This window comes from Pan troglodytes, chromosome 5, assembly GCF_028858775.2.
Source record: "Pan troglodytes isolate AG18354 chromosome 5, NHGRI_mPanTro3-v2.0_pri, whole genome shotgun sequence".
Lineage (NCBI taxonomy): Eukaryota > Metazoa > Chordata > Mammalia > Primates > Hominidae > Pan > Pan troglodytes.
Genome location: NC_072403.2, coordinates 89,779,541 through 89,798,677, shown reverse-complemented (window position 1 = coordinate 89,798,677; position 19,137 = coordinate 89,779,541). Strand labels below are relative to the sequence as shown.

General features: G+C 36.0%; 1 protein-coding gene across 2 annotated transcripts in view; it reads right to left on the bottom strand.

Annotated features, from left to right (window-relative positions):
- MEI4 (meiotic double-stranded break formation protein 4) overlaps positions 1 to 19,137 on the bottom strand; it is a 266,300-nt gene that overhangs the window by 91,001 nt on the left and 156,162 nt on the right. The gene's annotated exons all lie outside the window — the stretch shown is intronic.

Genomic DNA, 19,137 nt, shown 5'->3' with positions numbered 1-19,137 from the left:
ACTGTAGTGATAGGCACCTAGTAAGTGCTCAATAAGTGAAATGTTATAATTTAGGATGACAACACAAAAGCATTCACAGCTATATAACAGGAATTTAGTTCACTGAACCTTGAAAAGTTAAATACTATAAATAAAATATATTTTTCTAGAGTTAATATAATCCTATTGGAGAACACTGATGAGAAGAGAATTTCATCATAAAGAGCTCTTCCATAGTATATCTATGAACTTTCTCCCCGACATGACTGAAGTTCATACAAAGACAATATAACCATTAATGTGGTTCAAAATTATATGAATATTATTAAAATAATCTCTATTCTTCCTTACATTTTAATTGACACTTGCCCTTTTGTAAATACAGTGGAATTTTTTTGAAAGGCTGACATGGAAACCAAGACTGACAACAATATTATATGTGAGGCTACTGTGGTCCAAACCATGGGAGGACACACTCAACACACATGATAATCTTTTTCTTTCACATCTTCCTGTATTTAAGAAGCTGGAGAACTAGAAGCAATTCTTCCCAGATTACTCTGCAGTTAGGATTTTGGATGTGAGTTCTGCCAATCAAAAGTACTCATTTGAGCCCTTGATTTAGAAATGCATCACCAAGGAAAAGAAGTAGGTACAGGGCATGCATTTTGTTGCTACAGATAGCAGCTGAGGTGTCAGAGTGCTGGCTCATCCCACAGCTGTTTCAGAGTTACCTAATTATGTAGGTTCTTTTTTTTTTTTTTTTTTTTTTTTAAGATGGAGTCTCCCTCTGTCACCCAGGCTGGAGTGCAGTGGCGGGATCTCCACTCACTGCAAGCTCTGCCTTCCGGGTTCACACCATTCTCCTGCCTCAGCCTCCCAATGTAGCTGGGACTACAGGCACCCGCCACCACACCCGGCTAATTTTTTGTATTTTTAGTAGAGACAGGGTTTCACCGTGTTAGCCAGGATGGTCTTGATCTCCTAACCTCGTGATCCGCCTGCCTTGGCCTCCCAAAGTGCTGGGATTACAGGTGTGAGCCACCGCGCCCGGCCTATGTAGGTTCTTTTAATCACAATAGAAGTAGCAGCTACCTTGGTTGCCCAGTGGTTTAGGGAATGATTCCTGTAAATGTAGCATTCCCAAAGGTATTTTGACCTATATGTTTACCTAGAGGATTCACAAAGCTTAGTGCCACATTAGTCTTGAAATATGAAGGAAATGGGTAGAAATTCTTATCACTTTCCCAATTAATTTTCCTATATTAACTGTGCAGAAGATAGGAGGAACTTGGAGAAGAGCCGTGAATTATTGTAAAGTTAATTAGGTAGTGTTTCCAATTACACAGTGCTGTTGTTCCAGAAGTAGTTATTTTCTGAAAGGATCAACACTGCCCCTGACACTTATTAGGTAGAGCCCTGGATTCTGCAGAAGTTTGTGGGTCTAATGCATGTAGGAATACTCCCTCTAAAGTGAAAAACAAGTTGCTATAGTATGTATTTACTATCACTAAGGAAACGACACAATGCTTGATAGGCTTTTGTGAATTCTGGAGACAACATATTACCATTTGGTTTACCACTTGGAAGCATATTTCAAGTAATCATAAGGCTGTACACTTTGAGAAGGGGCCAGAGTAGTATATAAAGATCTCCAGCTGATCTAAGTTGGGAAATAAGAAGTTCTGTCCTTTAGATATCATGATTAGTAAGATCCGATGTGCTTGCAGTTGATCAGAATATTATATGGAGTCTGTAGCCTACTTTAATTAGAAAATCACAAAGGAGGGACCCTGGGTGTAGAACATATCTTTCTTGTCAACTAAACATTATTCTCTCTAGAAAATAAAAATTTACATATGTTATTTAGCCCTGCCATAAACTGTGCCTGCCTGATTGTAGGACACCAAGTAAGTGTATATCCAGAACTACTCATTTGAAAGAGGTGCTATATAAATTTAGGTATACACAACAATTCTCCATCAAGTAGCCATAGTATAAACAAAACTGGGATCAAGTGAAAACTAAAAGCAGAAGTGAGTGTTGTTTGATCACTCAGTACTTATAGTTCCAACTGGTAGACCTCCTCTTATAAGGTTGAGGTACTGTTCAATGGTAGGGAATTTATATTCCCAGCCAATGGCCAATATATGATGCTCTTTCTCCCACATGAGTTTCAGGATGGATGAATAAACTGCATGCACAGAGTATAGATTATAACTGAAGACACTCCTCTAACAGCATACCACAGCACTTAACCCTACTATAATGTTTTTTAAATAATTTGAACAAAAGCTTAAAAATCAAATTTTAGATTATGCAATAGCCAGAGAGACAGATACTGTGAGTAGATCAAGATGATTCAAATAAACTCTCTAAGCTGTAACAATGAGTCCCAAATAAGTAAAATGCAATAGAGACATATATATGTTGTATCTATTTAAATTCCTATAACCTGTTGAAAACAAGAATCAGAATTATAGATATTTAAAACATTTGCTACCTGCTAAGCACTTATCCAGATTTAAGCTAAAGATAATTAATATCCAGAAGAATCCAAAAGCCACAAGAAGGGACGGTGTGCACCTTCATAAAGGTCCTTGTGTTTCCTTAAAAAATGTCTCCTGTGGGCTTGGAGATGGGGCAGGCAGTGATTTCTGTTAGACTGTGATTTGGGAAATGCCTTCTTCACACTAATGTGATTCTTTTGAGAATTTGGAAAGCTCTGGGGCCCTCCCTAACAACCTTTAATAACAGCCATCTGTCAGTATGTAGAGCGAATTGTGCCTATTTATGACCAACTTCTCAAAGGCAACTGCTTAATAAACGGAATTTCACTTCCTTATCATTGGGGAGTGGATGACATTTGAATAGATGTCAAAAATAAATAATAAGAAGAACATAATATTTTGTGAGGTCAAAAGAATGTGGGAGGCTGTAGAAACCATATGCCTTCTGATTTTATAAAAATCATTTTTATCCTTGAGTCACTGACATTTGTTTAAAGATGTATACACATTGCTAATATCAGATACATCAATTTATAAGAAAATAATGAAAAAATATGAGTGCCACAAGCTCACAACTGAATTCTGTAAAATAAAATTTAACAAAAAAAGTTGAGATCAGAGGTACATAATTATCACTGAACAAGTGAACAAGTGATAGAGATTGGTTATGTGGAAGGACTGTCTATGGATACATGTTAGAATGAAGAACGATTCTTTTTCTATGATACCTATTTGTATAGCCCTACTAATGAAGGAAATAAACTTAAACCAACTAATTATGTATATTGGAACAATGTGAACTAAGAATTTAGGCAAAAGAGTTGGATACTACATCAAATATCCCAATAACAATGATAATAACATTCCCTTTCTTTTCTTAATGTGAAGAAACTGAGAATCAGGAACATTAAAGTCACTTGTAAGGGGTAGAGGCCAAAGTCAGACCTAGATCTTTTTTTTTTAACTTGAATGTCTAATATATTTGGTGCTTATAAAGTAAAACATAAAGAACTTACAGGATAAAACAGCAAGAAATGAGAATATAATAATATAAATATAAGACAATTTATTAAGCATTTACTTTGCATTATGTACAGTACTTACTGCTTACATATACTGTATCATTTAATCCTAACCATGAGACTATAAGAAAGTTTAATCTCAAACGAAATACTAGGGACCCATACTTTAAAGAGAGTAAGTTAACTTGTTCAAAGTTAGATTAAAAATATACATAAGAATATATGTAGTGACTTTGGGAGGCCAGGCAGATGGATCACCTGAGGTCAGGAGTTCGAGACCAGCCTGGCCAACATGTTGAACTAAAACACAAAATACATCTCTACTAAAAATACAAAAATTAGCTGGGGATGGTGGCGCGCGCCTGTAATCCCAGCTACTTGGGAGGCCAAGGCAGGAGAATCGCTTGAACCCAGGAGGTGGAGGTTGCAGTGATTTGAGCTCATTCCACTTCACTCCAGCCTGTGCAACAGTGCAAAACTCCATCAAAAAAAATGTAGTGACTTGTGCTGTTTATCAACCCATTGCATACCCAAATTTATCATATCTGAATTTCTCTTAAGGCATAGAAACTTTGATAGTCCATAGGGGATCCATAAAAAGTGTTCAACCACTTGCCAGATTTAAAAAATTACTAATTACTACTCTGAATTAAGGAAACATAACTATTACACTGCACCATCAACCTCTGTAACAGGCCAGCACTGTAAGCAAGCTGGACAGTAGGATAAAGAAACACAGAGACCCAGGGACAGATGGTATCACGCATAAATGTTGATGGCTGATGCAGTAATGCCACTAATGTGTTTCCTACTTTCTGAAGCATCCAGAATTATGTCTCAACCTCTTTATTTTCCTATTATTCTATAATAAATATGTATTGTCTAAACCAAGAAATAACTCTCTGCTTAAAGCAAGAATAAAACAAACCAACCAACCTTAGATGTTATTTGTGGGAAGTTTGGAAAATAAGAAAGTATAAAAACTCTCTTCTCAGAAATGCTATAAGCATGCCTATAAAACTTTAGAAATAACCAAAACATCTAGCAGTATCAACCATAGCTATTAACGTATATCTGGCTTCTCACAGTAGAGATGACACAATAGGCAAGCAATTAATGGCTGAAATATCCAGAGAAATGACCACTGGAACTAACCCACATCTTAACTAAACAAGAATGAGAGACGCTGCTATCCCACTGTCCCTCTAAGAACAGAGCAGCTCCAATCTGTGATGTAGAACAAAAGCTATTTTAAAAAATTCTTAAAATTTCAGTGTACTTAGAGTGAAGGTAAATGCTTCAATCTCAATTGAAAGTCAAAAGAAACAACATTCAAAGGCTCTCACTCACATAGAAAATATATATATACTATAAAAATACATAGTTTAGAGTAAGTTTCTGCTGTAATTAATTACATAAAATGTTGTTTTAAAAATAATTAAATGTGTTAAGATTCCCTATAAGGGAGGAGATTATTCCTGAAGATGCCATAATTCTAAAGAATAGGACAAAACAAAATTAAAGCTATAATAGTTGAAATTAGTTATGTATTCATTCATTCATTACAGCAAATATTGAATGTAATCTATGTGCCAGTGACTCAGCTAGTCCCTATTATCACTTAGAATTCAATAAAAAATAAAATAACATTATTTTTGCTTCAGTAGTTACTTCTGCTTATGTTGGGGCTCACACCTGTAATCCCAGCACTTTGGGAGGCCAAGGCAGGCAGATCATGAGGTCAGGAGATCAAGACCATCCTGGCTAACAAGACGAAACCCCATTTCTACTAAAAATACAAAAAAAAAATAGCCAGGAGTGGTGGTGGGTGCCTGTATTGCCAGCTACTCGGGAGGCTGAGACAGGAGAATAGCTTGAACCCAGGAGGCAGAGGTTTGCAGTGAGCCGAGATCCTGCCACTGGACTCTAGCCTGGGTGACATAGTGAGACTCTGTCTCAAGAAAAAAAAAAAGGGGGGGGGGTATCCAAATGCAATCCAGCTTATCATGATCTGAAAGGATACTTTTAAAAATGTTAAAAACATTTAACTCTCATACAAATTTAGAATTAACACGTCAATGTATTTATAGCATCAATGAGGGTAAAAAGCATTTGAGGAACTGAATCTTGAATTTGAAAAAAAGTAGAATTAGACCATTACGTTAGACACAAACCTGGTTAACATTTTACATGATAAACGCTTACCATAACCTCAGGACTTATTTTCTACTGTACAGGAATCATTTATATCTATATTATAGAGGGATCTATAGGTTAATATGAAACTTCACAGGGTCAGGGCCCTGCCAAATCACATTCCCCTAGAAATTTAAGTAATAATTAGGTTGTCCTGTTAGATGAAGCCCCAGTATGTCACTGACTGGACAATCAACCAACCTTTGCCTTATTTCCAGAATTTGATAGTATATCTTAACACGAAATAAATCAGCAAATTTTAATGTAATGCAGAATTCGTAAGAAAGAAAGAGAGGTCCTCAATGGTCAAAAGAAAAAGAAAAATATAAACAGATATAACATTAAATCAGACAATAAACTTTCAGAAAAAGAATAAGCTGGGGTTGCTCTGCTGGCAAAAAGCATCACCAGCACAAAATTTTCAAATAAGACTTTGGCCTTTATTAAGTAGGAGACAGACTAACATTTCTAAGATGAAGCCTAAATTAGTGAAATGTAGAGACTGGTAAAGATCTAATGTGCCAGCACAAATCACCCCCAATAATTAATAATAATAATACCAGTAAGCAGCACGATTTTTTTTTTTTTTTTTTGGAGAGATGGCATTTCACTCTTGTTGCCCAGGCTGGAGTGCAATGGCACGATCTCAGCTCACCACAACCTCTGCTTTCTGGGATTCAAGCGATTCTCCTGCCTCAGCCTCCTGAGTAGCTGGAATTACAGGCATGTGCCACCATGCCTGGCTAATTTTGTATTTTTAGTAGAGACAGGGTTTCTCCATGTTGGTCAGGCAGGTCTTGAACTCCTGACCTCAGGTGATCCACCTGCCTCGGCCTCCCAAAGTGCTGGGATTACAGGCGTGAGCCACCATGCCCGGCCAGTAGCACTATTAATAGTCATCTTTAAGAATCTGCAAATCCAGCCATATCTACATTGGGTCTGCCACAAGGAAACCGCATGCTGAGAGATGAAGCTACTTTTTTTTTCTGGCAACTGCAAGATGCAAATACAAAACCACTCTTGAGGAAAACACTCTTAGTTCAGTTTTTCAGAATTCTTACAGACTAAGTTCAGACAAATATGGGTTAATAATAAAAGTTGACCAAGTAAACTTGAAATCTGTTAAATAATAAAAAATTTTTAAAAATTGGACCTTCAAAGACTTCAGACATTAATTACACTTATCTGATACGGAATATAGAATAACTATAAATGGAATGACAGGAAGTCTTTGAGAAAAATAAAAATACCAAAAAAGAAAGAAAAACATTAAAATTTAAAACTCAGTGAATGAAATAATAAACAAATTAGTTACAAGTAAAGAGAAAGGCAATAAACTGGAAAATGTACATAGAGAAATCATCCATAATATAGGAAAGAGAAATGATGTGCATGCAATATACGAGTAGAGGTTAAGAGACATAGAGAATAGAATAAGAAGATATAGTATCTTTAAATAGAATTCAAAAAAAGAAAAAGAAAAAAACTGAGAGAGACTACTGGAGAAGAAACGATATGGGAAAAAATAATGGAAGAAAGTTTTTTAGGCCTAAGAAACAACAAGAATTCACAGAGGAAAGAAGTATAATGTATACTAACAGAAGAGAACAATTAGACTGACAACATAATTAATAGCAACAATAAAAGCCATACATCTTTGATCTAGTATCTTCAAACTACTGTGACAAAATATGTATTAGCTTATAATTGTGTACCCACTAGAACTATCCTTCAAGAACAAAGAGAAAATAAGACATTTTCAATGTATGAATATGAGTCATTTTAACACTGATAGAACCATACTAAAGGGATTTAAAAAAGAAAACCGGCTGGGCACAGTGGTTCGTGCCTGTAATCCCAGCAATTTGGGAGGCCTAGGCAGGTGAATTGCCTGAGGTCAGGGGTTCCAGACTAGCCTGGGCAACACGGTGAAACCCTGTCTCTACTAAAATACACAAAATTACCCAGGGGGGCATGGTGGCGTGTGCCTGTAGTCCCAGCTACTCAGGAGGCTGAGGCAGGAGAACTGCTTGAACCCGAGCGGTGGAAGTTGCAGCAGTGAGCCAAAGTGAGCCAAGATCGTGCTATTGCCCTCCAGCCTGGGCAACAGAGTGAGACTCCATCTCCAAAAACAAAAACAAAAACAAAAAAAAACCAGTCCCAGGAGTCTCTTTGTGTTTGATATTCTGAAGAGGTCTGTTTCCCTTTACTTATGTCTATTTATTTTAAAGTTTTAAAATACTTACTTTTATATTTCAGTTTCCTTTCTATCAAAACAACTCATATCCTGATACTGACACTGCCAAGTACACAGTGATAAAAGGAAAACCATTCAGAAAAAAAAATAAGATTTAGGCCCTCAGAAAGCTTATAATAAAAAGCAAACTCATAGTTAATCAGCAAATGAAAAAATAAATGAAGAAAAGAAAAAAAAGCAGGTACGCGTAAAAGTAAGATATTGTAAAAGCTAAAAGTTCTTGAAGAAGAAAACAGAAATGGATCAGAACCAATTCCTCAAAGCTGCTCCAAGTAAAGGACTCTTCCTTGGAACCAACAAAAGATCAGATAGAGGACATAGAAGGAATTCTTTAGGTTCCAAATAAAACTGACATACTAAATCCAACACTAAGATATATATCTAGGTGATATTAAATCACAAATAAAAAGAAAGGCCTTTATTACTTCCTAAGAAATTAGCTATTGGGCCTCTTTAATAAAGGAAAGGTATCTGCCAAATTCCAGTCCTAAAGTATTTTCTACATCATAGATTAATGTTTTCATTGGGTGAAAGAAAGGACAGGGTGAAGAAAACTTTGGGTGAAAAGAAAGAGCTTAGGGTATCACTTAGGGATGTTAGTTATAACATCCTAATCAGATTAAAGTAAATTAGGGGTATTTTTTAAATCCTAGGAATATTCCCCTAAAATAATACCAAATATCATTAGGTTTCTGGTCCAATAATGATTTCTCTAAGTTTGAGCACTAAAATGAATAAAACAAAATATTATCTCTATAAAAATGTTAAACTAGTAGCACAAATAATAACTAAAGTGAAAAAAATCATTCAGAAAAAAATCCATAAACTATGACAAAAAAGAGTTAATGGTGCTAGTCAGAAAATATTTAAATCAGTTAAAACAATATTGAGTTCAATATAGATTAATAGCAAAACATATGAATAAGTAATTGACATAGAAATGGTAAATACACATATAAAAGTTCTCTACCCCAAAATAACCAAATTAAAATTAACATATCACTTTATACCTATTCAATTAGAACATAATATTGAAATAATGTAAAAGAATAAAAGTACGGTATGTCTACATTTAAATTTTATTTTCTTATAAAAGCTAAATATCAGGCTGGGTGTGGTGGCTTACACCTATAATCCCGGAACTTTGGGAAGCCAAGAGGATTACTTGAAGCTAGGTTCAAGACCAGCCAGGGCAACATAGTGAGACCCTATAGCTACAAAACATACAAATAAAAAAAAAATAGTTGGGTGTGACGGTGCACACCTATGGTCTCAGTTACTCGGTGACTGAGGCTTGAAGATTGTTTGAGCCCAGGAGTTCCAAGCTGCAGTAAGTGAGCTATGATTGTGCCACTGCACATCAGCCTAGGTGACAGAGCAAGACCCTGTCACTATTAAAAACAAAATACCTAAATATCCAACAATGTAACAATGTATGAATAGGTAAAATTAGGTTAAATCTACTAAATAAATATCACAAATCACAACATTAAAATTATATAATAACACAGAATACTTACAATATAATATAGAAAAAATGTGAACTATGATGGTATAAGAAAAGCAAGTGGTGGTTTTAAAATAGGTTTAAAAATTTGTGTATATTTACAAAGACCAGGAAAAGAAACTTTTAAAGTTTCCAGAGAAGCAAGATTGTGAAAATCAATTCAATTTAATTTTAGACTTCTACTGGTGTTGATGTTTCTGTTTTAAAAAACTAGAAAAGGCAAATTTCAGAAATCAATTGGACTGATATAAATATAGATCATATACCATTATACTTCTAATGGGACACACTTTTTTTACCTTATAAAAAGATATGCAAAATAGGGCTTCTATTTTGAAAGATTCTCTACTACTTTTCAGATATAATCTAAAACAAAATTAGATATAAAATAATTTTCCAGAGATGTTCATTTTAAACACTGATTGTCAAATAAAAACTTACAGTAATTACCAAAACAGGCTATGCAGCAATGTAAATTTTTCAGACTAATAGTGTAGGTGATAACAACAACAAAAACAAACAAAACAAAAAAATGCAGAAAACATAAAACTAGCTCTAATTTAATGCCACATTGAAAAACTGTTCAATGGTTTTATAGATTCTAATTGGTAGGTTTGCACACACTGGCTAAAATCTCTGCAGTATATGAGCGATGCAGCTCAAGTTGCTGCCAAAAAAACAAATAATGGACAGTGAGCAGAAAGAAGTAAGACACTGCCTAAGTGAGTGACACAAGGACTGGGAGATGTTGGATGTAAAATATGAGAGGCCACAGGAAATATGAAATCTCTCGCCTCATGTTGCCTAACACCTGGGCCCTAAAAGCCACTTTGCTTTCATTACTCAGTCCTATATATGGAAGAAAAGAAAGAGTATAGAAAAGTAAAATAAACACTAGAACAAAATTTTTTAAATGATATTTTATAAAAAAATTATAACATCACATTTTATCCCATAAATATATGCAATTATAATTTTTAATATATAGTAAAAATAAAAAACACAAATTGAGAGTAGGATTAGAGAAATAATAATAGGTTTTAAAGTCTATAAAGGCTAAATTAATTATCACTTTGTGGCACATGGCAAACTTCATTTGAGATGACACAGATTTATGGGGAATGAAAAAGGCACAAAGTTCAGAGACGACCCAACTAATAATCATCAATGATAATCAGAACTTAGGTCAGCAAAAGTTTAAACATAAAGATCTCCCTAAGACTCACTATCAGGCAACAAAGGTCACCCTGGATATTACAGATGAAATCCAGATGATCCTGAACTCAAGGATGCTCCTCGCAACTCAAGAAACTTCACCATCCCTATCCTCACAGTACCATGCGTGCTTGTGAAACAGCAAGTATGCACATACTGTGAAGAACAAGTTCAACCAAGTTTCTGCTTTCCAGGGGCTTATTTGAACCTAACCTATAAAGTAGAAAAAAATTCTCCCCTTAATACCTATTATATATTCTCTTTTTGCAGCACCTCAGAGATACCAAGAATAATATGTGTATAATAAGAATATAATTGAGCTACAGGTAAAATGCTGACAAGTGTGAATATTTAGGGAACTAAAAACAAAAACAACACACACACACACACAATAGTGTCATCCAACAATGAATGCAGGCAGAATTACAGCTTCATTCAATAATATGACTGGATCTTAACAGATATATGTCTTAACGGATACAACATTGAGCAAAGCCCTGCAAGTTACTAAAGAATATTTATATTGCAATTCAATTTACAAAAAGTTCAAAAAAAGACAAAGCTGAATTATGTTCTTTAGAAACACATACATAGGTAATATTACTACTTTAAAAAGCAAAAGTAGTAACATACAAGTCAGGCATTCAGTATGTTCAACAATGGGTTTTCCAATAAGGAAGTCAGTGTGGCGATTCCTCAGGGATCTAGAACTAGAAATACCATTTGACCCAGCAACCCCATTACTGGGTATATACCCAAAGGATTATAAATCATGCTGCTATAAAGACACATGCACACGTATGTTTACTGCAGCACTATTCACAATAGCAAAGTCTTGGAACCAAGCCAAATGTCCAACAATGATAGACTGGATTAAGAAAATGTGGCACATATACACCATGGAATACTATGCAGCCATAAAAAATGATGAGTTCATGTCCTTTGTAGGGATTGTAGGGATATGGATGAAGCTGGAAACCATCATTCTCAGCAAACTATTGCAAGGACAAAAAACCAAACACCACATGTTCTCACTCATAGGTGGGAACTGAATAATGAGAACATGTGGACACAGGAAGGGGAACATCACACAATGGGGCCTGTTGTGGGGTGGGGGTAGGGGGGAGGGATAGCATTAGGAGATACACCTAATGTTAAATGACGAGTTAATGGGTGCAGCACACCAACATGACACATGTATACATATGTAAGTAACCTGCACGTTGTGCACATGTACCCTAAAACTTAAAGTATAATAAAAAAAAAGAAAAGAAAAAAAGAAGATATTGCTTTAATTAGCTAAATAAACATACAAATCCTTTTTAGTAGTAAAATCAAGTAGGAAATAATATGGTCAAGACATGTATAGGAACAGATTTGAAGTTTAGGGGCACATTCTTTTGGATGTTTCTAACAAATTTTGTCCTTGATCTGAATCTAGAATTTTAATAGGCATAGTGTAGTTTCACTTAGACATTCCATTGCTCCTACCCCACCCCATGGAGAAAGGTAGCAATTAGGAATTTTTTTAGAGTTAACTGAAGGTCTATCTATTTCTGAGCGTCCACCTATCTTTTAATCAGCACTCCCGGTTTATGCTTCCTTGTCCTTCTACAAATGAACAGAAGCAAAAGAAAAAATAATAGTGATTATAGGAAGAGATAGTTTGCTTGTCTGAAGTGTCAATATACTTATGTATCTAGCATGCAGCAAAGTCAGTTGAGTTTAGAGTCAGGGGCTTCCATGATACGCAAAGATAACCAGCAGAAGAATGGACTGGGGAGGCTGTGTCAAGAGGATGTTATGGAAATGCCTAGGGATGAGTTTCTCCAATTCCTAGGGCCTTTACTGCATTTTGTTTTACCTCATCTGGGTTTCACTTTCCTTTGTCTATGGGTTGATTACTATTGAGCTGAGGCAGATTTATTGTCCACTAGAGGCCAAAACTAATTTCTGAACATGCCCTCACTATACAGAGCACTGATACAGAGCCCTTTAGGACAACTCCATAATACCTTTAATGTCACTTTGTTGAGCACTGGAAGTATGGAGCTAATATTTTATGACCAGGATAATATTATTAACAAAAATGGTTACTGCTTATTTTCTTACTGACATCAGAAACTATGCAGTTCTCTTTTTTGATCATCACAAAAGGTTTCTTTATCTTCCCTTAGATTTCTACATATTCTAGAGTAACAACTGATCACTTACGCCTTCTCATTCTTAACATTTCAGTAAGCAATCTTGTCTTTATCTCAGTTGCTTCAGTTTGACTTTTTCCTCTTTCACCATGAATAAATATCAGTGTGTGTTGTTAGTCCCCCTTCTATAGTCACATAACTATAAAAACGATATAACTTCAACACAACATAAGCAGCTGAATTAAGCTAAAACACTTACTATCTTGCTTTTATTCATCCTCATTTGAATGCATATTTTAAACTATCAGTAGTATATATTTAAAGTATTGTTAGCAACTTTTGAGCTTAAAATGTACTTTTTCAGTATATTTGACTCATATCAACTCCAATACAATCCAATTTGATTCTGTTCTGAAAAACATTAAGTCAAAGCTTCAGAACAAACAAGTGTCAAAGATGGATTGCCAATGTAAATAGTATAACTTGACTTCAAGTAAATCTTTTAAAAAATACTCCCTAAATGATGCTTTGAGCTGTAAACTTACTGTAATTGTGAATACCACCATTTGGAACAACCCATTGTTTAATATCCAATTCCATCTTTTCCTGACGAAATTCTTGCCATTATCTGAATGTTTTTTGTCTCAAGGATTACATTTTTATTTGCTTAGCCCTTTAGGCTATATTTGATGCCATATCCCTTTTTCACATAAACTCAGACTCTACTTGTTACTTGGCTAGAGACTACAGAAGATAAAAAATACATATTAATTCTGTTATTCAATGTAAACTCCCAGGCACCATTAAAATTCTGTGCATTATATGAACACAAAAGAATGTAACAGTAATTATGTTTGGGGGAATATTTTAATTCATTAGGACATAAGCTTCTTTGAAAAAGACAGTTGAAAATTTTGTGGCAGAGACTGCCTGCCTGCTCACCAGCAGATCCCTTTTCTTCCCCTCCAAACACATTTGCCAGCTTCCCTTGCACTCGGGGAAGGCATGTGACTGGGTTCTGGCCAATGGACAATGGCCAGGACTGGAAGCACACCACTTCCAGTCCTGGTCCATTAAACACTCCCACATGATTCTTCAGATCTTATCTCCACCTGTCTTTCAGCTGGATGCAGAAAATCCAGTAGAGAATTCCAAGGCCTTAGGGAGTTGTGAAGCCACAGCAAGAAAAAAGCCAGGATTCCTGAATAAACACTTGTAAAGCTTCTCAAAGACACCTGCTTAGAATGTATGCAGAAGGAATAACCTTGCACTGCACTAAACCACTGAGATTTGAGGATTGATTATTACAGCAGTCAACCTACCCTGACTAACATGAATCAGATATATATTTTTCCCTATCTGCTGTGAAAAACTATCATCAGATTTCCATTCCTGTTTTTATTGTTTTAAGTTACTAAGGATTGCATTCTAATTTCATTTTTCCCAGATTTATTAAAGTATAATTGACAAAAATTATATATTTAAGGTGTACAATATGATGTTTTGATATACAAATACATTGTGATGACAACACCTAATATATCCTTCACCTCATATAGTTACAATGTGTGTGTATGTGTGCGTGTTCTGTGTGTGGTGAGAACACAATGCATTCTAAATTTAATTATATGACCATTATTTAATTATATGACCATTGTTTAACTTCTGAACTCAGTCTTCTTAGTTTTTTTATATGTTTCCATTTTATTTACTTATTTTTATTTTATTTTTTTTGAGATGGAGTCTCACTCTGTCACTCAGGCTGGAGTGCAGTGGCATGATCTCAGCTCACTGCAAGCTCCACCTCCTAGGTTCATGCCATTCTCCTGCCTCAGCCTCCCAATTAACTGGGACCACAGGCGCCCACCACCACCCCTGGCTAATTTTTTGTATTTTTTTTTAGTAGAAATGGGGTTTCACCGTGTTAGCCAGGATGGTCTCTATCTCCTGACCTCGTGATCTGCCTGCCTTGGCCTCCCAAACTGCTGGGATTACAGGCGTGAGCCACTGTGCCCGGCCATATGTTTCCATTTTAAATATAGATTATAACACAAGTCAAGACTAGGAATCCTGTAGGTGCTCAAATATCTAACTGCTGACAAGAATCTTTATCACATTGAAAGGCTGAGGTGCCCTACCTTTATCTTTTAACACTTTATCAGTGTTTTGACTTGCAATCGCTTTTGCCATAAAGCCAGTAGCTAAGCAAAGAAAATCAAAACAGACATTAATCCATCAACTGTTTTAGACTCATATAGATGTGCCAGAACAATGTATAAGATTAGTAGTCAACTACTAGCACTTATAAGTAAAGTTTAGCAAAGACTAACTAAACAGAAGTTTTTGGTAAAAATTCTATTTTCTAAAAAGAACATAAAGGAATATGTTAACCTACTTCACTGTTATAAATAAATTAAGAGTTCAGGGCCAGGCGCGGTGGCTCACGCATGTAATCCCAGCACTTTGGGAGGCCAAGGTGGGCAGATCACAAGGTCAGGAGTTCAAGACCAGCCTGACCAACATGGTGAAACCCCATCTCTACTAAAGATATAAAAAATTAGCCAGGTGTGGTGGCATGCACCTGTAATCCCAGCTACTGGGGAGGCTGAAGCAAGAGAATCATTTGAACCCTGGAGGCGGAGGTTGCAGTGAGCCGAAATCACGCCACTGCATTCCAGCCTGGGCGAGAGGGCGACACTCCAACTTAAAAAAAAAAAAAGAGTTCAAATGAGAGGATAAGGGAGAAAATAAGAAGAAGACTGCCGGTGACTGCTGTTGAAATCCCTTTATTCTCTCAACACATCTACAGTTGGGAAGATCCTAAGCGTGAGTCTCTCTCAATTTCCAAAGAATTGACCTATGTTAAACATTATACTCTAATCCATTCCCCAAACTTCCCTTAACAATCTTCGCATAGAATTTTGGTGCTTTAAATATTATGGCCTCCAAATTATCTGGCACTCTTCCCATTGGAAGGCAGTTTCTGTGCCATTTCATCTTGAAACTGGGTGGGTTGTAACTGGTTAACCAACAGTGCACAATGTGAGTGACGCTATGTTACCTATCCCAAGGATAGGTCATAAAAGACCATGCAGCTTCTGCCTTGCCCATAGAATGCTCCCCCTTGAAAGCTTCAGCTACTGCGTAAGTGACAATCCTGAGGCCACCATTCTGTAAGGAAGCCAAACTAGGCCACATGTAGAATTCACATGGAGAGGCCCAAGAATGCATGAAGAAAGAGTCCTCAAGATTACATGGAGATCCAGTACCCAGCTGCTCCAGCTCCTGCTCTTCCAGATCCACATCGCTCTCTGGCTGAAACTTCATGGAAAACCTCAAGCCATAACGACCCAGCAGAGCCCTTCCCAAATGTTTTACCTACAGAACCTGTGAGAGATCATAAAATGATGATTCCTGTTTTAAGCCACAAAGTTTTGGAGTGATTTGTTAAGCAGCAATAGTAACAGGAATAAGAACGTCTAATCATTGAGTAAAATAACCATGTACGTCTACTGAATGTCATATATCAGATTGAGAATCTCTTTAGTTTTGATACTATCTTTTTGACACAGGCTAGTTTTAGGTACCTCAATCTAATATTTTATAAGGAACTAGCTAGTTTAAAACAACTGCTATACCAATAATCACTAAACATGGTTTCATCTCACCAGAAAACAGCTAAAAACAGAAAAAAAGAGTATCTTCTAAATGCTCAAGGATTTATCATCTCTCTTGACTTCATATGCAGGGATCATATAAGAATCAAGATGATGATGTTATAATGTATAAGAATCAAGCCAGGAAACTACTGTCATAGTAAAATAAATACATTTTTGAAATGTATTTTTTTTATATACTTTAAGTTCTAGGGTACATCTGCACAACATGCAGGTTTGTTACATATGTATACATGTGCCATATCGGTGTGCTGCACCCATTAACTCATCATTTACATTAGGTATATCTTCTAATGCTATCCCTCCCCCCTCCCCCCACCCCACAACAAGACCCGGTGTGTGATGTTCCCCTTCCTGTCTCCACATGTTCTCATTGTTCAATTCCCACCTATGAGTGAGAACATGTGGTGTTTGGGTTTTTGTCCTTGTGATAGTTTGCTGAAAATGATGGTTTCCAGCTTCATCCATATCCCTATAAAGGACATGAACTCATCCTTTTTTTTTTCAGATTCAATGCCATCTCCATCAAACTACCAATGACTTTCTTCATAGAATTGGAAAAAACTACTATAAAGTTCATATGGAACCAAAAAAGCACCTGTATTGCCAAGTCAATCCTAAGCCAAAAGAACAAAGCTGGAGGCATCACACTACTTGACTTCAAACTATACTACAAGGCTACAGTAACCAAAACAGCATGGTACTGGTACCAAAGCAGAGATATAGACCAATGGAACAGAACAGAGCCCTCAGAAATAATACTACACATCTACAACCATTGGATCTTTGACAAACCTGACAAAAATAAGAAACGGGGAAAGGATTCCCTATTTAATAAATGGTGCTGGGAAAACTGGCTAGCCATATGTAGAAAGCTGAAACTGGATCCCTTCCTTACACCTTATACAAAAATTAATTCAACATGGATTAAAGACTTAAATGTAAGACCTAACACCATAAAAACCCTAGAAGAAAACCTAGGCAATACCATTCAGGACATAGGCATGGGCAAGGACTTCATGTGTAAAACACCAAAAGCAATGGCAACACAAGCCAAAATTGACAAATGGGATCTAATTAAACTAAAGAGCTTCTGCACAGCATAAGAAACTACCATCAGAGTGAACAGGAAACCTACAGATTGGGAGAAAATTTTTGCAATCTACTCTTCCAACAAAGGGCTAATATCCAGAATCTACAAAGAACTCAAACAAATTTACAAGAAAAAAAAACCCCATCAAAAAGTGAACAGACACTTCTCAAAAGAAGACATTTATGCAGCCAATGGACACATGAAAAAATGCTCATCATCATTGGCCATCAGAGAAATGCAAATCAGAACCACAATGAGATACCATCTCACACCAGTTAGAATGGCAATCATTAAAAAGTCAGGAAACAACAGGTGCTGGAGAGGATGTGGAGAAATAGGAACACTTTTACACTGTTGGTGGGACTGTAAACTAGTTCAACCATTGTGGAAGACAGTGTGGCGATTCCTCAGGGATCTAGAACTAGAAATACCATTTGACCCAGCCATCCCATTACTGGGTATATACCCAAAGGATTATAAATCATGCTGCTATAAAGACACATGCACACGTATGTTTATTGCGGCACTATTCACAATAGCAAAGACTTGGAACCACCCCAAATGTCCAACAGTGATAGACTGGATTAAGAAAATGTGGCACATATACACTATGGAATACTATGTGGCCATAAAAAAGGATGAAATGTATTTTAAAAATAAAAGTAAAGTTTCAACATGACTAAATCCCAGTCCTCCTACTAATTTATATTGATTAACTTGATCAACTTTTTAAAAAGAACTATGCCAGTGTACTATCGATTAAATTAATATAAGGACCTCCTTACTGATGACACACTTTGACAAGTAAGTAGTTTTAAAAAACAATGAAATATACTAATGATGTTTTAAATAGCAAATCATAATCAACTATGCTAAAATTAAAATTATAATTTGAGTAGACAGTATCTAGAATACAAACATATCATAGGCAATTACCTCACAAAAAGACAGCTGATTAAGTAACCCAGAGGTACATTTTATAGTGCTTTCCTTCTGGACAGCTCATAAGGATAGAGATTTCCTGAATATTAAATGTTAAATAGGGACTATGTAATACCTTTTCATGGATGCATGAGTGTTTGTTCTGAAATTTTTCTCAGAAAGAATTTTACATTTGTTTTTTGAGAAAAAATTGGCTCTGCCTATAAGCACTCATATAACCCTCTGCCTATAAGCACCCTGCAAAGAAGTTTTTGTTGTTGTTGTTTTGGTTTTTTTTTTTTCTTGGCCTAAGGATTCAAGTCATGTTCTTAATTTTCACAATTGTCAGTTTTTCTGCTTAGTTACCAGATGGCCAAAATGTGTGATCCTCTGCTATTACTACATAATATAAACACTTTAGATATTTGCCAGAGAGTTCAATATTCCCTAAAGTTCCAACCCAGCAGTACCAGTTACTAGTGACCCTAACATTCCAGCACATGCCTTCATTATTGCGGTTCTCAGACTTTACCTAGTATCTAAGTTCTCATACTTAGCAAGGTCAGATATGTCTGTGGCAAATGAACAAGTGAATGAATATCATCCAACACCTTAT